A 21,785-nucleotide genomic window follows, 5' to 3' on the forward strand; every position below is an offset into this window, starting at 1 on the left:
GTGAGATTTAGTCTGAAATGAATTAAAAGTGGTAGATTCCAAACCCATTCAGTAGAGGGTGTTCAAATGAAATGATGACAAATGCTATGCTTGTTCTGGTCAACATACTTTAAAAAGCTTCTGCAGAAATCTTTGAATTATGACATGCCCTTTGAAGGTAAAGAGAGATTCTGTAAATGATAAGGAAGTGGATTGCAAATATAAAATACAAGTACAAATTCTATAAATCAAATACACACTACCAGGTTTTAATTTCTTCTTTTTCCTGGACCACTGTTAAATGATCAGTGCAATATTTATTTCTAGAACATATTTTTCAAATCTATTCTAGGTTGTTTGTTTATATACAGTACTTAACGTTGTGTCTTTTGGGGCACAAGTAGGATTTTAAAAAGGCCAAATTACTGTTAGATGAAGAAACATTATCAGTTGTGTTACAGGAAATATGCAGAAGAAAATCAACAGGACAGTACTTAGTTCCTGGCAGTAATTTTAATAACCTTGTGCTTTCCAACCTCTTTGGCCTTTGTGGCCTGGTTAGAGAATGTAATGTTTTAACATTATTACTCCTGATGAACTGCAAAGTCTTTTAACTCTAAATAGCTGAATGCCACAAATGTTTGCGAGTTTCCTTGTCCAGCTGCTTAAAAATCTGAGGCCTGCTACTTCCAATATCAGTCAGAGCAGGCTTAGGCTAATAATCAGCACTGTTTTAATAACATTTGAGACACTTACTTGTTTCTGATGCTGAAAAATATGATATGTAGACTTCCTGATTCTTGTGTCAGAGTAACCAAGTGAAGCTGGGTCTGTACTTACTGTGGGAGATTGAATGCTTAGGTTCGATCTTCGGGGTGCTGTTTTGTCCATGTGCGAAACGGTGCGTTTTGGGGTCATTGTCGACCCTGGAACCTCTTGCGAGCAGGCAAGGAGGATAGAACAAGAGGCAACGGGCTTAAACTGCAGCAAGGGAGGTTTAGGTTGGACAGTAGGAAAAAGTTCCTAACTGTCAGGGTGGTCACACAGTGGAATAAATTGCCAAGGGAGGTTTTGGAATCTCCATCGCTGGAGATATTTAAGAACAGGTTAGATAGATGTCTGTCAGGGATGGTTTAGATGGTACTTGGTCCTGCCATTGGGGCAGGGGGCTGGACTCGATGGCCTCTCGAGATCCCTTCCAGTCCTAGTGTTCTATGATTCTATGATATGATTCTATGAATGCTGACGGGAGGTGTGCTTCTGTACGCATTCTGCAGTGAGGACAGGGACCAATATCGACAGCTGCTAAATCGATTTTTGGCACGTGATTGGCATACCTAAAATTGCGTGGCAGCTGTTGATATTCAAGGTAAGTGTAGACCCAACCTACGTGACATTAAAACCACCTTCAGTGCAGAATGAAAAAGCCAATACACTTTAAGGTTTTGTCCAGATATACTAGTTGCATCGTTAATTATAACTTGGCTATTTAGAATAACTGTTGCAATCCCCTATGTAGATTCACTTAAATAGGCTTATATCTGATTTGTCAATCAAAATAAATTAATTCAAGCCATTATAGTCTGATTTTAGTATGTCCACTTAGGAATTTGCACCGGTTTACTTAATATATTAAAAAAAATATTTTAGTTGAACTGGTGCAATTCTGTATAGACAGGGCCTGATAATTTCCATTGCTGTTCCCTGATGTCTTCTAGTTCTGCACTTTCTTTTATGAACTTGTATGACCGGTACGTCACACAGGATTTTAGGTGATGCTGCACCATTTTTTATGTACAGGCATTATAAAGTTGTCTGTATTATTCACCATCCTGTTCTTTAAGCAATCTAAAATCTTCTTTCATTCTCCTTCTTTGTGAAGTCATGCTGAAATTTCTCATAACAGCCCTGTCTCATCTGCAAATGTTGGTACCTTACTACATGCCCTCCTTAATGTACAATTCAATACATGTATTTAGTAACACAGAACCTGGCATGGAACTTTGAGGCAACTACATGTTACGTTATCTGTACTTTATCACTGCACTAAGCTGTCCAAGATTCAGGTTCTCTCACTGGAGACAGTGTCGATGGCAATTTGAAATTTTAAAACTAGCATGTTTCTAGAGCAACGTAATCCATGAACAAAACATCACTGTTGCTTTGTTAGCTGTGAGGATTACTTACGCAAGCTTACATAAAAGAAAAACTGGCAAATCAACACTTGTACTAGGCAAAATTAGGCCAAGGCCTTTGCACAATTGTTACTTCATCCAGACTCATTCATTATCTATAATTATAGTCTATTAATTAAAGAATATCTTATTTTCATCATTTAGTAATTCTTTATATAGGTTGAACCTCTCTAATACAGAACTGTCTCATCTGGCAACATCTGCAATCTGACATGATTTTATTTTGATGGACGGCCACTTACTCTGGTTGAGGTCAAACTACCATTGGTCTTATAAAGTTAGTTTACAGCCACCAGCCCTGACTGTCAGAGTTCTGTATAGAGCTGTTATTTTCCTCCAGTTTATGCCTAAATGTCTTCTAAGAGCCCAGTAAGCAGTAGAAGTGTTGGTAATGCTGCTAGACAATATTGACCTCCCATGGTCCATCAAATTCTCTTGTCCATCAGCAGTCAGGTCCCATATGTGCCAAACTAGAGAAGTTCAACCTGTATTTCAGTATCATTCAGTATTTGTGTATCCTCATAACATTTCGAAGAAGACAAAAATGTTGGGTTTTCAGGGGTTTTCTACTAGAAGTCTGGCATTGCGTTTGTAAATCATGTAGAAAAAACCCACAGTATGTCAGTAATTTTACCTGTCACATTTTTGTGGTACTTTTTTTTAAATTTAGTTCAGTGTATTTGATTTGTTACCCAGCACCGCCCAAGTAACAGGCTTTTTTATTGTACCACTTCCATCCTGAAAACCCAACAAAAGAGATGAGCTTTGCATCAAACAATATTGACTAACAGGCTCAAATTCTTCTGCGTCAAGACACTTTTCTAGAAAACAAGATTTCTGTGGCTTAGGAGTTAATTTGTTTCTGATGCTAATTTCCCACATAAAGTCAATATCCACTCTTTAAAGCATCTCCGTTATCTCTGCAGCAATTCATTGTTCTATCTCAAAGGAGGTCTACAACTTCAGATGAAGAATGTATCTCAGCAACAGAAGTGGTGCAAAGTAACAATTAAGATTCTGTTTTCATCCAGGTATAACAAAATATATATATAAAGCAAGAGAACTAAAGAAAACTATGTGTAGGATATTTTTCAGAGATTTCTAGGAGGTATGAGCAGACATTTTGTCGTCTTTACCTGCCTCTTTCTTCTGGCATATGCAGCAGTCCCAGAAGAGGATTACTGTAAATTTCATATTTCTGTCCATATATAAAAACAAGTTGGCTACAGTTACACTACAGCGCTTTGTCAACAGAAGCCACTGTCGGGAGAGTTTTCCCAACAAAAGTTTTGTTGACAAGAGTGCTGCCACACACAAAAGCCAATTGAGAGAGCGCTCAGCTCTGTCGACAAAGCAGACGTAGTGCCTGGCCGCCCATTGTTGTGGATGCCCTGTCTGTCAAGAGAAACCCCTTCTCTGTCCCAGAGTGGTCACACAGCTTTTTTGTTGAGAGAGTCTGTTGGCAGCAGCCTTATGCCTCAAAGCTTTGAGGCAGAGCAATTCTGGTAAAAGTGCTGTGTTTTGTCCTGATACTGTCAACAAAATGCATTTTGTGCGTGCATGCTCCACCAGTTTTGCTAACCAAACTGGGGTTTTGCTGGCAAAACTTGCTAGTGTAACCGTAGTTTTTGGATATGAAGAAAGCTTCTGTGTATTAGGCCACGTCTACACTAGAGAGTTTTGTAGACAAAACTGGGGTTTTGTCTACCAAAGTCGTGGAGCATCTATACACAAAATGTGTTTTATCAACAGAAACTGCTGACAAAAAAGCCGTGTAGATGCTCCGGGGTGCCCTTTTGTTGACAGAGTGGGTCAAAAGATTGATCCACTTTTATGTGTAGATGTGATCTGTCAACAAAAGTTTTGTCAGAACAGCTCTTTCGACAGTAATTTTTGTAGACAGATGCTTGTAGAGTAGACATAGCCCTAGTAATATATCTGTGATTCAGAGCACACCTGTGTTGTCTCACATTTCATATAAAAGCCTTTTTGTAGTGTCCCTAACTTTTTAATATAAGAGGTGCAAATAACAGTGGTCCTTTTCAGTAACAGCAGTGGGAGTATAATACTGCTCTTGGTACTGTTCAATAAGAAGTTTCATGGGTTTAACCTTTATTTCAGTTAATAGAAAAATAAACTTTATATTTACCATATGGAAAGGAGAGATCTGTGTTTATATTTCCTTTGGTCAAATCATGCCTTGCTCATGTATTTTTCACTACTTCCAGCATTTACTTTTTTAAAATCTGTTTTATTCTTCCTATATCATTTTGTACACGTTTGTTAAACTTGCTCATTGATAATGTTGTAAGGTTTAATAAATGTTTTTCTGTGAAGATTATTATATATGAGATACAGAAAAAATAGAAGGCCTATTTCAATAAGTAGCATTATTGGCCTTACCAGCACCAAGTGATGAATTCTTGGTGACAGGTGATTAGCAAAAATGTATCGTAGTAGTGTGTTCATACCTTTTAACATGATTTCAGAATTAAATTAAAACTATAATGCCAAAATACAGGGCAGATGAAAAGATCAATTTTTCTCCAAAATCACCATGATATTGATTTAATATGGCTACTGTCGCAGTGTTTGTGTTTTGAAATATAAGTGGTAGATGTGTATCCTGTCTAATCTGTAACTGTTTTGGATATTTCAAGGTAGTTATCACATTTCCAGGCTTTTATCTGTGAGTGACTGTTTTAGCCCAAATTTGTCAGTCACTTATGAACTTCACTTCCAGGTCACCTTGGAAATAGAATAGACAAAATTCTTCATGTTGACCAGTGTGTGCTGGCTGTCCCTGTTAATCAGGCTAAGAGAGTGGGGATTTGGCTCATTACTAGCTGTAAGCATGCGTTCACTAATGCCTGCAACTGTCTGTCTCACTTTTCCATGATGCTCTGTTATACATTTTTCCAGTCACATCCTATCTACCACAAATACTTGTGCTGGAGCAGTAAACCAGTCTTTTGGGGTGGAGTCAAAAAAGAGCCATTTTTGTCCTCTTGGGTTTTTACAAATTTTCATTTACAATTTATGTATATTTTGAAGTGGTGAAGTAATAAAAAAATAAAGTTTGACATGAAAAAGGCTTACAAAAGTTGCATGTACTGCCACCTATAATGGCTGCTTATGTAGGGGGGTGATAGTTCTTCTAATCTTTTTCATCCATGTGAAGAATAATCTTTATTTACACTGAGACATGTGCACCACAGTAGAGGAGAAAAAAAACAAACCAAAAAAACCTAACTGGTTGCTCTGCTAATTGGATTGGCAGCATTTGAATCTCTCCTGAGTGGCTGCACAACTTACCAGGAATGCTGGTTGGGAATGACTCCTCTCTGTAAGTTCCAAAAAGAAGTGCTATATTCTTCTTAGACTAGTTGTGGAAGATATAATATAAGCATATAATGCTAAAGGTACAGGAATATTCTTAATTCCTGTTACCTTAAATCTACCGTAAAGACCAGCCCAGGGTTACACTGATATGTATTTATTAAATGCCACTCTTGGATTAAAGGAAAAAGGGGGAAACGAGCTTTCAAGCACACACCCACATGCACTCCTGCAATCACACACTTACATAAGCGAACTCACACAGGTGAAGAGTTGCAGAGGGACAGCAGAGGAAGCCAAGGCATAGAAGGTTCAGTTTGTCTGGCTGCAGTCATGAATCCAGGGCTTGCTCTCTTTCTTGTCAGTGTAGTAATCAGGAGCAGGCAGGTAGCACTATCTATCCTGGGGAGCGAGGGAGGGGCCTGCCTCCCCAGCCAGCCGAGACTATCTCCAGCAGAGAGGTGATGTCAAAAAGAGGAAGCATGAATTATAGCTTTGCACCTATCCTTTTATCAGTTTCAGTCCCATAGAAATTGTCCTGTCACACTTCCCCAAGACACTGTATGACCAAAATTCATCAGCTAACAGCAGATGGGACTTCAATCTTCTCTCGATGGGGCCTCTTTCTCTTTCTTGGGTGGATTCTTTTGCAGGTCTGAGCTCCTATTATTCTCTGGCCATCCAAGCGCCGCTGGCAGCAGGTGTCCAGAGAGGTAGGCTTCAGGGACTGATTCCATTGTGCATGCACCCCCATTTACGCTTTCTTCACTCACACAAAGGAAAGCTCACTTCAGAGAAAGAAATTTCTTTCGCAGAGAGGATAAGCCAGGGGTTTCTTAGAGTTAAGATATCTATAAACAATTTCTTGCCAACTCCAAATGCTCAATATAGACTCATCAGCTGCCACAAAACAAAGCTCATGAAATAAAACACAATCATATAGCAGAAAGCTACTATTACAAAGCTTACAGAAACTTACAGTATTTAAAATGAGCAATGACTAAAAGTTATAAAACTTTCATCTGCATTGCACTGGACTGAGTGGAGGCTTTATATAACAATTCCATTTGCAGGTGTCTTTTAAAATAATGCTTTCAACTAAGTAATTCTGAATAAAATCTTACCTAAGCACACAAGAAAGAATTCACCTTCCCATCCCTTTTGTGACTTTTTTTTTTTAAAGCTTTGTACAGTGATAAGACCTCAGAATCTCTCACAAGGGTAGAGCTGTAATTGCAGGGACTGGAAAGACCTGTGTCTGCGATGTACGTGTCTTGGTGGGTTGGAAAGAGGAGGTAATGAGAAAGAGTTTAGCTCAATACTTGTCTAGCCTATGCCAGATTGGAGTGACCTGTGCCATATCCACCCAATATATATACTACCCCTATGGCCCTGAGGATGTAACATGGGGCACAGCTGAGTGCTGGTTGGGCCATGTGTTGGCAGTCTGGACAGGAGTGGGCAAAAAGGCTAAATCCTTGAATTGTAACAGGCAGAGGCAAGACTTGGATGTAGTTTGGATTGGGGGGGGGGGGTCAAGAGTAATGGCAAAGCAGATGATTATGCCCAGATTACTAGACTGAGTAACTGTAATAGGGAGGGAAGTGTTGCTGGAGAGGGGAGCTCATTTTGTTCCAGTTTGAGCTATATTTGTCAACTGGCTATCCACAGGAAGAGAAGCTGAGACGCAGGCCTGAACTGAAAACGGAAGGCATCCAATGGAGCTTGAATACAGTTTCTTTGATACGTGGTTAATTGAATTTTGGATGGTCCTAGAGGGTATATCATTAAAGGTCAGTTAGCAGAATTACCACAACATATATAAAATTCTGCAGTATTTCTCTTGTCTCAAGAAAAGGCCCTGTTATACCAAGTTTGACATTTTTCCTATTTGAATTTTTCCTATAGAAACCTGTAGTTTGTTACCAAAGCACCGAGATACTATGTCCCTGAAGAACATAATAGTATATATTAAAAGCTGCGTAATACACGTTAGTCTGAGCATAATGCATGTAAGTCTGAGTATAATACGTATATATCTTTGTAAGTTTTCATGTAAGACTCATAGTATTGCAGGCCTAGGCTACGTATACACGTGCACGCTACATCGAAGTAGCTAATTTCGAAGTAGTGACATTGAAATAGCCTATTTCGATGAATAGCGTCTACACGTCCTCCAGGGCCGGCAACGTCGATGTTCAACTTCGACGTTGCGCAGCCCAACATCGAAATAGGCGCAGCGAGGGAACGTCTACACGCCAAAGTAGCACACATCGAAATAGGGATGCCAGGCACAGCTGCAGACAGGGTCACAGGGCGGACTAGCGCTTCCGGGGCAACAGCTAGCTGCTCCCTTAAAGGGCCCCTCCCAGACACACTCAGCCTGCACAGCACGCGGTCTGAGGAGCCATAGGCACACAGACCCCGGGCGCCGCAGTCATGGACCCCCAGCAGCAGCAGCAGCAGCCAGAGGTCCACCCAGCCCTCCCGGCAGGAGCAGGGCTTGCCCTGCTCCACGCCATGCAGGAGGCAGCTGAGCACCTCCTTGCCACAGAGGAGGAGATGCCCCCAGGGCAGCAGGGCTCAACCCCTAACCCTGCAGCACCCCGCCCCCCACCGCCTCACATGCCGACGGCTGTGGAGCTACCCCACCAGCACTGACTGGTGGGAGCGGCTGGTGCTTGGGGAGTGGGACGACGACCGCTGGCTCAGGAACTTCAGGATGAGCCGGCAGACATTTCTGGAGCTGCGCCAGTGGCTCAACCCCGCACTCAGGCACCAGGACACCGGCATGCAGCGTGCCCTCACAGTGCAGAAACGGGTCGGCATCGCTGTCTGGAAGCTGGCCACTCCCGACAGCTACCGATCTGTGGGGCAGCAGTTTGGTGTCGTCAAGGCCACCATCGGGGCTGTCTTCATGGAGGTAAGAGAACCCACGGGGGGAGGGCAGGGCAGGGGAGGGGGGCCTGGGCAGAGGAGGGCAGGGGAGGGGAGGGGAGGCCAGGGCAGGGGAGGAGGAGGGGAGGGGAGGGGAGGCCAGGGCGGGGGGAGGGCAGAGGAAGGCAGGGCAGGGGAGGGGGGCGAGGGCAGGGCAGGGCAGGGCCACGCACACCCTGCTCACCCCTCATTGGTGCTGTCCCATGTGCTTTCTCTGCAGGTTGTGCGTGCCATCAACGCCATGCTCCTGCACAGGCTCATGAGGCTGGGGGACCCAGATGCCACCATCGCGGCCTTTGCCACCCTGGGCTTCCCCAACTGCTTCGGGGCTCTGGATGGGACTCACATCCCCATCCGCGCCCCGCATCACAGTGGAGGACGATACCTGAATCGAAAGAGCTACCATTCTGTCATCCTCCAGGCCTTGGTGGACAGCCGGGGACGTTTCCAGGACATTTATGTGGGCTGGCCTGGCAGCACCCACGACGCCTGGGTTTTCCGGAACTCGGGCCTGTGCCGCCGGCTGGAGGCGGGGACCTACATCCCCCAGCGGGAGATCCCTCTGGGGGACACCACCATGCCCTTCTGCGTCATCGTAGATGCGGCGTACCCCCTCCGGCCGTGGCTCATGCACCCCTACACGGGCCATCTCTCCGCTAGCCAGGAGCACTTCAACGAGTGCCTGAACCATGCGCGCCAGGTGGTGGAGCGCTCATTTGGCCGCCTGAAGGGATGCTGAAGATGTCTCCTGACCCGCCTGGATGCAGGCCCCAACAACATCCCCCAGATTGTGGGTGCCTGCTGCGCCCTGCACAACTTGGTGGAGAGCAAGGGGGACACCTTTTTCCAGGGCTGGGCTGCGGAGGCCGGTAGGGCACACGTCCAGCCACCTGCTGCCCCCAGTCGGCAGGTGGACCCCGAGGGGACCCGGGTCCGGGAGGCCCTGCGGGCCCACTTTGATGAAGAGGCTGCGGGGTGAACTCTGCCCAGGCCCCCTACTGCCCGCCCCTTCCTCCACCACACTCCTGCCCCAACGCCTACACCATGGAGCACTCCACCGCACCCCCCTCCCACTTTTCCTGGACAAATGACAGCACACACTTGTGGCTGAACTTAAACTTCTTTTTGTTTCAGAATCTTTTTTTTGTAACTAAATATTTGAACCAAAAACAAACTATGTACAAACGTGGAAAAAAACTAATATGTACAAAAATAAAACAATACAAAGAAACAAGTGTCCTCAATAATAAAAGGAAAACCAGGGAGGATAAAGGGGAGAACTATTTACATGGGGGGGACGGGGCAAACGGGGGGCAACAAATAATAGCTTTAAACTATATACAAGGGGGGGGCCATGTCCCGGGCCCCTCGCCCCTATGGCCCGGCACTGGGCGTTGGCGGCCGGGAGCCCCGCCGCGGTCACAGCCCTGTCCGGGGCTGGGTGGGGGCGGGCCGGACCGGAAGGTAGGATGGCTGGCGAGTCTCAGGTGGCTCCAGGGGTCCCTCGGCGCTCCGGCCCTCGGCGGTGGGTGGCGGGGCGACGGCGGACAGGATGGCGACGGGCGGAGCAGCTGGTGGTGGGGCTGGTGGAGCAGGCAGGGCGGGTGATGCGGCGGCCGGCGCGGCATGGGGGGCCAGGTAGTCCACCAAGCGGTTAAAAGTCTCCATGTAGGCCCCCCATGCCTCCTGGCGCCAGGCCAGCGCCCGCTCCTTTAGCTGCAGGTGCTGCTCCGCGACCTCCAGCTGCCGACAGTGGATGGCCAGCAGGTGGGGGTCCGTCGCCGTCGGCTGCTGGTGGCGCGGGGTCCGCCGTCTAGCCCGCCATGGGGCCGGTCGGTCCTCGGCCAAGGGGCTTGCCTGGAGCGATGGCCCCGGAGGGGTCTCCGGGACCACTGATGCCTCGCCGGCGCTCTCTTCCGGTCCTTCTGATGGTGCAGGTGCGGGACACAGGAGAGGAGGGGGGGAAGAAGAATGGAGACAGGCGTTAGTGTGGGCCCCGAGCCGTGACCTTTGTCCCCCCCAGCCCTGTGCTGCAGGTTCCCCATCCCCGTCCCCGGGAGATGCTGCTGTGATGGATGGGGTTCAGGGGTCCCCCTGCCCTGCACCCCGTCCCCTGGTGGGAGCGACTCTCACTTCACCCCGCAGGGTCTGACAGCAGGAGAGGTTTCTTAGCCACAGATGCCCAGTTTCTCCCAGGAGTGACAGCACCATCTGTCGGAAGAGACAGTCCTTCCAACCCGTCGTGGGGAGAAGACCCCAAGGGGGGCCCCTCTGGGATGCAGCTTTCCCCCTCCTCTGGCTGGCTGCCTAGCAGCTCTCCCTTCCCCTAGCCTCTACCTGTGGGCCCCGCCCTCACCCCCCGATTCCAAGCCAGCTCGGCTCCTCCCTCCTGTTTGTTCAGGGCAGAGGTGTCACCTGCCAGCTGTAGCCCCAGGATCCTCCTTTGCCCCTGGGAGCTATTCGGCTCTTGTTGCTCCATATGTAGCCTGAGTCTCCCTTTTGCACTCCCCCCACTCCATCACATGCTGCTGCTGCGGGGTGTCCCACCCCCTCCTCCTGGGGGCCCCTCGAGGTTCCGCTCCCCCCTGCCCCGGGGATGGGGCATGGCACTGTTGTGCGTGGTGGGGGGGGGTGGGGCAGGGGCTGATGCACTGCTGTGAGGGCCATGGCCCTGCTGTCCTTGGGGCCATGGCCATGTGAGCATGTGGGGGGCCCTGGACACATATCTATTACCCCCCGCCCCTGAAGGCCAGGGGTGTACACCAGAGGGGGGTACCTATCTGTCGGTCCGCTCCCACGGTCCGGAGATCCCCGGGGGGCGGAGGCCCTGCTGCTGCTCCGGGATGGCAGGAGGAGGATCTGCAGCCCAGATTCTGCAGAGGAGGAGCCCCCCCCCCCCTCCTCCTCCTCCTCCTCCTGCCGCGATGTCCCGGGGGTGGCCTCCGGGGGGGGGCCCTGGGGTGCGGGGCTTGCCTACGCGGCGGACTCCGTCTGCAGGGCCTGGTGGGGCTCGTCGGCCGAGGTGTCAAGGGTGGCCGGATGGGAGGAGGTGTTCCGGGGGCCCAGGATGTCCCTGAGCTCCCTGTAAAAGGGGCAAGTGATGGGGGCGGCCCCAGATCGGCCAGCTGCATCCCGGGCCCGGGAGTAACCCTGCCGCAGCTCCTTCACCTTACTCCTGACGTGGTCAGGAGTGCGGGCAGGGTGACCCCGGGCAGCCAGGCCGTCGGCCAGCCGAGCGAACGCATCCGCGTTCCGCCTCTTGCTCCCCATTACCTGGAGCACCTCCTCCTCGCTCCAGAGCCCCAGCAGGTCCTGCAGCTCGGCCTCCGTCCAGGAGGGGCCCCGCTGCCGCTTCCCAGCCTGGCTGCCCTTCTGGCTGGACTGTGAGCCCTGGCTCCCTTTGGGGGGGGGTCCCCTGGGGGGGCTGCCGGGCAGCCATCGCAGCTGGGTGGGGGGCTGAGGGAGGTGCAGGCTGGCCGCGTGTGTAGGCTGCCGCCTGCACGATCCCTCAGCTTCCTGCACAGGAAGGGAGGGGGATGGGACCTTTAAGGGGCCACTCCATGCGGCCACCAGTGAGCTGAGGGGCTGGAGAGAGCGTCTCTCAACCCCTCAGCTGATGGCCGCCATGGAGGACCCCGCAATTTCGACGTTGCGGGACGCGCAACGACTACACGGTCCCTACTTCAACGTTGAACATCGAAGTAGGGTGCTATTCCTATCCCCTCATGGGGTTAGCGACTTCAACGTCTCGCCGCCTAACGTTGAAGTTAACTTCGAAATAGCGCCCGACGCATGTAGCCGCGACGGGCGCTATATCGAAGTTAGTGCTACTACTTCGAAGTAGCGTGCACGTGTAGACGCGGCTCTAGGGAGTTATTTAGTGAAGGTCCTGGCATTTGTGGTGTGTTTTGTAAAGAAAGTGAAAGATGCTAGTTTGGCAGTTGAAAGTAACCTCTTTGATTTATTTGCATGACAGTTGCATCATGGAAAAGAGCTGGGTAAGAATGCAACTCAAACGTCCTTCAGCTTCAGGGGTATAGTCCCAGTTACTCACCTTCCAAGCAATTTGGTGTCCCCTTACTATGACTGTGTTAAATTACAGTAAATCCTCGATTTAGTGGACCCTGATATAACAGGCTTTGGAAATAACGGACGCTGTCTGCTAGCTGTCCCACCCCCTCCTAAATAAATGCTGGAGGCTCACCAGAGCCGCCTCTGGGGCTGGAGCTGCTGCCTGAGTGCTGAGTCCCCTGGGGTTTGAGGGGCTACCGCAGCGGCTGGGGCCACTGGGGCCAGAGGAGCGGGGCTGTGGTGGGGCACAGAAGCTCTCCACCCCCAGCCCCATGTGCATGGAGCATATCAGACATAACAGACGTTTGGTATTAATGGACACCCCTCCCCATCATTAGTCCATTAAATTGAGGAGTGACTGTATTTACAACAGGCAAGGTGACTGAGAGCAAAATATTTTATTGGACCAACTTCAGTTGGTGAAGGAGACAAGTTTTTGAGCTGCCCACTGCTGTCCTTCAGGTTTGCGAAAGGACATAGTAGACCCAGAAAAAGAGCTCTGTGTATCTCAAAAGCTTCTTTCTTTCACCAATAGTAGTGATCCAAAAAGATGTTTCTTCTCCTATTGTTAGACCAACATGCACTCAGCAACACGCTTGTTGTTTCCACTTCAAGGAGAGTTATTTCCACATAACAAGTCAATTCCAGTCCATTCAAAGCTCCCTGCACTGGCAGTTTTTATTTCTCCTTCATTGTGGGTATTTCTCATGTATTACAACTTAGATTTGGGTTTCAGCATGTGGAGAGGTAGGAGAGCTTCTGAATGCTGCTCTAGAGGCGAGAGTTTACTCTCCACCTTCATGAATTCCATTGCCTTGCTGAGCATCCACAAGGGTGCCTATTAATGCCAGTGGTGATGGTGGTTCTGTGAGGTTTCTTTTAGTCTCTCTTGGAGTTGTTAGGAGGGTTAGTGAGGCAACATCTATAATGTTTTCAGAGTGTTAATAATGCCCAACTTTACATGTTCATGACGTCTTTCCCAGTGGGTATGGTTGACCCTTCTTACCTGGTATCTGATTGAGACTAATGCATTAGTGTCAGCTGCCTAGTGCTTAATTTAGATAGGATGTGGGTAGTGGTAAGTTAATGGTAGAAGTATGAAGAATTAACAGTTTATATCTGGCACTTCAGTGTACCAGTCTGCCTTTTTTCTTTGGATTTATAATTTCAGGGTTAAGCAAAATCATAGGCTGCCTTTAGCTGAATAAATATCAGCTGTAATCAAGGCTGATTTTCCCAACCCTTTGAAATAATGGCAAGAAAGGGGCACAGGTTTTTCTTTTACATGTGGACATTATTATGGTTATCTGTTTGCCACTTCAATATGGCTATGTCTACACTTGCATTCCTCTTTCAAAAGAGGAATGCAAGTGAGGGAAATCAAAATGCCAATGAGGCACTGATTTACATATTTCATGCTTCATTTGCATAATCTTCAGAAGAGATTCCTTCAAAAAAAAAAAGGCAGTGTAGATGGGGCTCTTTCAAAAATAAACCCCATCTTCAAAAGAACCCTTCTTCCTGAAACAATATAAGAAGTGTATCAGAGAGGTAGCTGAGTTCATCTGTCTTCAAAATCAACAAGAAGTCCTGTGGCACTTTATAGACTAACAGATATTTTGGAGCATAAGCTTTCATGGGCAAAGAACTCTTTCGTCAGATGCATGAGTGGGGGGCATGTTTCAGAGGAGGCTTTGAAGAGGGAGTCTCAGTCAAGGGGAGGGCCAGAGCTGACAAAGTCTATTCAGTCAGGATGGATGTGGCCCATTATCGGCAGTTAATGTGGAGTTGTGAACATCAAGAGAGGAAAAATCCCCTGACTGAATTGAGTTGATTTTGTGTCACACCAAAAGCAGGTTGCACAAGTGGTCTGTAGCCTTCATTTCTTGGCTGCTGTTTTTTTAGTGAGATGTTCCTGTTGACCAATTAACTTCTGAACAGTCTGGTACCTGCCTACCTGAGAGATGACCTTCCTCCTGCTGGATGCTGCCACCGCAGTGGTCAGAATAATTTGGTTTAAAAGGGAGATGGTTTGCAGTAGAGCATAATAATAAAGAAACTGGCGTGTAGTTTTTATGACTGCTCAAATCTACTCTCAAAAGTTATGATTTACCTTTTATGAGCAGTCTATTTATGAACACACTGAATATTAAGAATCACAGTTCTAAACGTTATGAGGAGCTGTGCTTTAAGAATATCATACAATACCCTGCTGAGCTCCAATATAATATTTCACAGAAAATCACATTGCTTCTACTGCCAACTCATATTCTCAGGGTTGCCACGGGTATGTTAGTTGTCCGTCTTAATGTTGACAAAGACCTCCCTGACTGGTATTGTTCATTCAAGAGTTGACCACTGATTTGGGTAATGATCAATATTGCTTACTTTACAATTCCCTAGGTGGTGATGGATTTCCCATAATTGCAGTGTATTATGTGTGCAAAGCTAGTTGCCATAAAGCTAGCTTTTAAGATACTGTGCAGTGACTTTATTTCAGACTACGCAGTTGACCCCTGTGAAGTACATAAACTACATGCTTTAAAATGCAAACTGGTCTTAAAAGAACCACCAGATATGTTTGGTTAAAAGAATAAATGTTCCTTCTGTAAAAACAAAAAAGCAGTCAAGTAGCACTTTAAAGACTAACAAAATAACGTATTAGGTGAGCTTTTCTGGGACAAATGTTGTTATTATAGTTGAAGTATCCGGAGGTATGACGTAATGTAGAAAATGTATTCTCTTTTCTTTTTTGTAGGTGATGGAAGTGTGTTTTATAAATTTCTTGTCTAGTACAGATAAATTCTTGTTCTGTGGGGTCTTGAGTGGATGCCTGATTGTTGATGATAATTTCAAGTTTAGAGAGTTCATTTTTAATCATCTTTTGTTTATTGTAAATGATTTTGATCAAGTGGTTCCTCAGTTTTTTAGAGAATGTGTTGCATAGATGTTCGCTGTAGTTGATGTAGTACGTTGATTGTAATGGGTTTTTCACTGTCAGTCCCTTACGTACAATGTCCACTTTCTTGCATTGGGAGAGAAAGATGATGTCTGTCTGGATCTGGGCGAGTTTTTTTATGTAGTTGATGGATCTCCATTCCAAACGGCTAAATGTAGTGCCTTGCATGTTGAATAAATTTTCTACATTGCTTCATACCTCAGGATACTTCAACTACAAAAACAACACTCTCTCTGTTACTATTCCTTATGTAGTGTTTTCTCCCCTCTGATTGCAATTGATTACACTTACAAGTGAACAGTACAGAAGCAAAACCAAAACAAAAATGGAGAGGTACTTTCCTATTATTAACACTAAACATTAAGAACATATAAACCTTAAGTTTTGTGGTAAACAAAATGATTTATAAGACCACCTGGTTTGCTCTGACAGTTGAAAAGTAAGTACTGCCTGTATACAATGCTTGTATATTACTTCTATATAACCAAACACAAAATGAGTCATGAACAAAACTGGAGTTAAATTTATGTCCAGATTTCCTTGTGCATGAATACATTATATTTTTGCTCCTCCTTAAGAGTAGGATTTGAGCCAGTGGTATTTGGGTTTAGTTTCAGGTCAGGTTAAGGTTGGGATTTGAAACAGAATAAAGACGTTGATTCAGTTCATGTGAGATTTTTGGCCAAAGTCCCAAAATAAGCTTGTCTCGAGACACTTGGCAGCGTCAGAGCAAACCCCAGAAAATATAGAAAATATGTGAGAGAATCAAACAGCAGTTTCTTAGGTTGCACGGTGGAATAGTCCAACTGGATAAGCACAGGGAGTGCTATGAGAGCCTTGTCTATCCTAGGCTTTTATGGTACATAAATCTCCACTGTTGCCAGCTCCATTCAAAATGGCAAAGATGGGAGCATACAAGGAGCCAATGGCTACTGACATTTTAAACCCTTGTCATCCTTCCTGGCTCTCTGGTTGGAACAGTGGTGGCTGCTGACACGTTTTCTATGCTAGGGCTTCCTTTTTAAAAGGTCAAGCCTCTGGTTATGTGCCAGTGTGATAATGCAGTGGTTGATCCCCTCTGCAATGTGAGAAATGCAAATGGAATGCCAGTCTCTCACTTACAGGACTGTGGAGACAGGGCACTTAGCTCCTAGATGGAGAGCTGCCTCACATGGCAGGGATTCTCTGGGTGATTTAAAAAGCAACAAGCTGGTGACTTAAAATAATGTCACTTAAACTGTGCTGCAAGAAAACCAGATGAAGAGCATAGTGAGCCATCCCATCCAGTGCACTTCAACCATCCCTTGCATCCATAGCTTTACTACATGCTGTGTTTGGGCGCGCAGGTAGTCATGCTGCTGAGTGCTTACTCTCATTGGGACTGTTTTTTGTAAAAGCACCAAAGTGAGCTAGGTCTTCACAATCTAGCCCAGTCTAAAATTTTAGGATAAAAATTGAAAGTGACAAGTCTCCACTCTAAAGTCTCTCCGTTTATTATAGTAACAGAGAGTAAGCCGTGCTAGTGGAACTTTGATTGGATGAACATTTTCTGGTTCTAATGGGAAACATCATCTCTTTATTAGCAAGTAGCGACAGATCAGCCAGTTTTAGAAAAACAGGTCATTCTTTCTAGGTTGATTTTTGAGACTGTCACCTCTGAAAAACCAATCTCAAAGTTAATTGAATATGTGTTGTTATTAAAAGCATCAAGCTGCAGTGTGTTTCTTACACCCTAAATAGATCGTATAATAGATCCGTAAAACTCAAGTGAGGCTGTCTTTACAAATCTGTTTTGTTCTTTCTTTTCTAAAATCTTTCTCAAGTGGTTGGCTGTTTAGTTGTTATTCTGCTTCTGGTTGAACATTGATGGGCAGGCATATGTTTTAACCAAGTTTGATGTACCTTTTAATGGACATTCTTATTTATGGATGGGCAGTGCAAGTAAGAAGTGAGCAAAGATGATGATTCTCAGAGATTGTGAAAGGACATTTGTCACCTTGTGTGAGATTTTTCTGGTTCGTATTGATAACAAAGAGATGTTATCCTAGATACTTCTGTTGTGAGCCTCTGTGTTGCTAAATAATGTTGCACTGAAATTTAAGGCTTGATCGGTTGTTGCAGTAGCTGAACAAGATTAGTGTTAATTGATGGTTTGTGATAAATGCCAGTTCTAAATCATATGACACAATTCTTCTTCGAGTGTCCCCGTGGGTGCTCCACAATAGGTGACGGGCTTGCCCGGCGCCGCAGATCGGATCTTCCAAGCAGTTTCTGCCGGACCGCGCATGCGCCGGCGCGCGCTGCTCCCTTGCGCGCTCCTGGCCATGTGCGCGATCCGGTCCCCGCCAGTTCCTCTTAACCGCCGTCGGCTGCAGACGGAATCCGACTAGGCTAAGGCCAAATAGCGTATTCAACGACTTATCTGTTTTTCTTTAAAAGTTTTTCAGGTACTTAGGCTACTACGAGTTAGCCGGTTGTTATTTTGCAAAAAAAAAACAAAAAACAAACAAACAAACTACGAGCGGCACAGCTTCAGTCCAGTCCCAGTAACAAGCGCCGGAGGCCAGGAGCTACGGCCATCAGCCCTCCTGCTGAGGCAGGCCATCGGACGGGGAAAGCAGCACAAAGAAGGTGCTAAGTACCCGCTTAAAAACTCAAAGACTCACCAACAATGTCCTCTTCAGGCTTTAAAAAATGTGAGTCCTGCCGAGACGCGATGCCAGCGTCCGATGAGCACAGTCTATGCATAAGGTGCCTGGGGGAGTCCCATGTGGCACAGAAATGCGCCTTCTGTGCTAAATTAACAACCAGAGCACGGAGAGACAGGGAGATGCGGATTAAAATGCTGCTTCTTGATAAGGCCCTCCAGCCAGACGTGCTGGAGCGGCCGCAGCAGGAGGGACCCTCCGGGGCCCTTAAAAGGAAAGCTGCCTCCCTCACTCCATCAGCGCAAAAACGGAGGAAAGTCTCTCCAGCCCGATCCCTGCCGGCAGCAACAGTGAGCGGGACGGGAGGAGCAAGCAGCCCCCAGCCGCAGCAACAGCTAATCGGCGGCGGCACGGAGAGCCACGTGGAAGCGGCTCAGCCTCCGATAATCAGCCAGCCGCCCCGCACCGCAGGCAGGGCGGCGGCTAAACAAGCGCCGGTACCGGCGGCACCGCAGGCAGCGGCACCGACCCCCAGGGAACCGGCGGTGCAGAGCGCGCAGGCACGTAGCCTGCAGGCGCAGAAGGACACCGCACGTGCGGCACCGCCTTCGAGCGTGCCTAGCACAGTGCCGACGGGGCCGGGATCCCCCGCGCGTCAGGGGGCGGAGTTACCTCCTCCAGGGAGGGGGAAGGCTGCACACAAGAGGAGGCATTGCAGCCCCTCTCCAGACAGGGCTGTGGAGCTGCTTTCTCACAGCCCTCCGCTCATGCTGCAGACTCCAACCAGAAGGCAGGGGTCCCCCCGAGCCTACCCGGAGCCCCCTTCTCCATTTTTACAACCAGCCTCACCATGGCTGGCACCACCTTCACCCTTCCTGGGGTTCGAACCGTTGGACTATTATGCGAAATCGCTCTCTCCAGTGTCTCGACGATCTCCCTCCCCCAGATGCAGAGGGTACGCACCAAGGGAGTGGTCTAGGTCACCTTCCCAAGAACAGTGCCTATACTGCCATGGTCGCCCCTACCACGCGGGGCATACACACCATCGGCAATCTACTAGGGAAAGATCCCCACAAACTATCTTGTACCCCCGAGGGCAATTGCGACCGGGGACAGAGACTCAAGCATCTCAGAGGGGACTGGTCATGGAACCCCAGATTTTCCCTTGCAAACCTCCAGCGAGAGGGTGTACCATCACCAGCAGGAACCGGAAGGGTCCAGAGAGACGTACCCCAGCGGTTCCTCGCTCTCCTCCCCGGACGAGGCTACGGCCCTGGGGGACGTCCATCCTCCGGACGATCTCAAACAGTTTCAGGAGCTGTTTAAGAGGGTGGCCTTCACGCAAGGCATCCAGACAGCAGAGGTGCAAGAGAAACACCATAAGCTCCTCAAAAATTTGAGACCTCCGGCCTCCTCCAGAGTAGCAATACCGCGTTATGAAGCGATCTTAGAGTCCGCCACTACTATATGGCAGACCCCTGCAACTATTCCGCCTGTCCAAAAGAGAGCGGATAAGAAATACTTCGTGCCGGCGAAGGGCATGGAGTTCCTGTTTAGCCACCCACAGCCAAACTCCCTGGTGGTGGAGTCCTCGCAACAAAGATCAAAAACATCTCAATTTAAAACAGGGGGAACAGACAAAGATGCCAAAAAGCTAGAGCTGTTCGGCAGAAAGGTCTACTCCTCCTCCACTTTAACGTTGCGAATGGCAAATTACGCAGCGCACTTAGCGAACCATAATTTCGACAACTATTCCAGGTTAACCTCCCTCATGGACTCGCTTCCAGAGGACAAAAAGCCGGTCCTCAAGGCCATAGTGCAAGAAGGCTACGCGGTTGCGAGGACGGGAGTTCAGATTGCTTTGGACTTTGCGGACACAGCAGCACGTTCCACAGCAACCGCAGTGGTGATGAGAAGGGAGTCCTGGCTCCAGACCTCGGGTATACCGAGGGATCTGCAGGCGAAGATAGTTGACCTTCCCTTCGACTCGCAGAAGCTGTTTGCTGAGTCAACTGACTAGGTCCTTCATTCCAGTAAAGATTCAAGAGCCACACTCAGGACCCTGGGGATTTACACCCCTCCATACACAAAGAAAAGGTACTACCCTCAGCAAAGGCGGTACCAGTACCAGCAACAGCGCCCCCAGTATCACAGGGGTTACGAGCAAGGGCAACATCAACAGCACCAGCAGTACAGAACTCCCAGGCGACGCTCACAACAGAGCCGTGCGTCCTCGGGGCGGGGCCAAAGGCCACAAGTTTGACATACAGATCCAGGGCTGCGCCATCACTACCATCGCACAAGGTCATCCGAAGCGGCTATTCCACCATCGCCTCCGACCATTCTACGACCAGTGGCAAAGGATCACCACAGACAAATGGGTGCTGGAGATCATAGCCACGGGGTACGCCATCCCCTTCCAGTCGCTCCGACCGTCACGACCTCCACCCAAGCCCCACCTCCAGGAGGCCTCCCATGTAGCGAGGCTCAGGCAGGAGGTGGACCATCTCATGCTCATAGGGGCAGTGGAAAGAGTGCCGGAGCAACTGCACGGGAAAGGGTTCTACTCCAGGTATTTCCTCAAGGAGAAAAAGACAGGAGGCTGGAGGCCCATCTTAGACCTTCGCGGCCTCAACAGGTACCTGCGCAAGCAACGTTTTCGGATGACCACGATCGCCTCCATCCTTACAGCACTGGACGATGGAGACTGGTTCGCAGCCCTCGATTTACAAGACGCGTACTTCCACATAACCATCCATCTGGCTCACCGGCTATTCCTCCGGTTCATGGTAGGCAACGAACACTTCCAATACAAGGTCCTACCGTTTGGCCTCTCCTCGGCCCCCAGAGTCTTCACCAAGACCTTGGCAGTGGTGTCAGCCTACCTGCACAGACAGGGGGTATTTATTTTCCCGTATCTGGACGACTGTCTGCTCAAAGGGGCCTCGAAAGGGGAGGTTCTGCGCATGATACGCGTCACAGCAAATACGTTCCCGTCACTTGGCCTGGTTATCAATCTGGCAAAATCACAAATAGACCCCACACAGGACATAGAGTTCATAGGGGCTCGCATAAACTCGGTTACAGCGAGAGTATACCTACCAGAGGCTCGCTTTCGAGCCATCGGTTCCCTCGTGCAAGTCATCACCTTCAGCCCTACGGTGCCGGTCTTGACGTGCTTGCAGCTGCTGGGCCACATGGCAGCGGCGACGTTTGTAGTGCAGAACGCCAGGTTACACATGCGCAGCATGCAGCACTGGCTGGCGAGTGTATACAAACCGGCAGTACACACCGTTCACAGGGTGGTGTCGCCCACAGCCGGGGTGCGCAAATCCCTGCAATGGTGGGTAAACCCCAGGAACTTGCTAACAGGGGTACCCTTCCACCAGCCGCAAATATCGGTTTTTCTCACTACAGATGCCTCCCTCATAGGGTGGGGAGCGCACATGGGCGAAGAGGTGACTCAAGGACTGTGGTCACCCACGGAACAGTCACTACACATCAATGTACTGGAGCTCAGAGCGGTGTTCAACGCCTGCAAACACTTTCGAGACCACATACAAGGCAAAGTCGTCGGGATCAGTACAGACAATACCTCCACCATGTTTTATATAAACAAGCAAGGAGGAGCTCGATCCCGTGCCTTATGCGCGGAAG

The 21,785-nt window shown here is 48.2% G+C and overlaps 2 protein-coding genes across 3 annotated transcripts in view; one reads left to right on the forward strand and one right to left on the reverse strand.

Moving 5' to 3' along the window:
* Positions 1-11,796, reverse strand: part of SCCPDH (saccharopine dehydrogenase (putative)) — a 406,234-nt gene extending 394,438 nt beyond the window's left edge. Inside the window, exon 1 of the mRNA XM_074990061.1 lies at positions 11,792-11,796. The gene's annotated coding sequence lies outside the window, so the exon portion shown is untranslated. The remainder of the gene's footprint in view (positions 1-11,791) is intronic.
* LOC142011125 (histone-lysine N-methyltransferase SMYD3-like) overlaps positions 1-21,785 on the forward strand; it is a 412,110-nt gene that overhangs the window by 185,839 nt on the left and 204,486 nt on the right. The window lies entirely within an intron of this gene.

This window comes from Carettochelys insculpta, chromosome 3 (assembly GCF_033958435.1).
Source record: "Carettochelys insculpta isolate YL-2023 chromosome 3, ASM3395843v1, whole genome shotgun sequence".
NCBI classification, from domain to species: Eukaryota; Metazoa; Chordata; order Testudines; family Carettochelyidae; genus Carettochelys; species Carettochelys insculpta.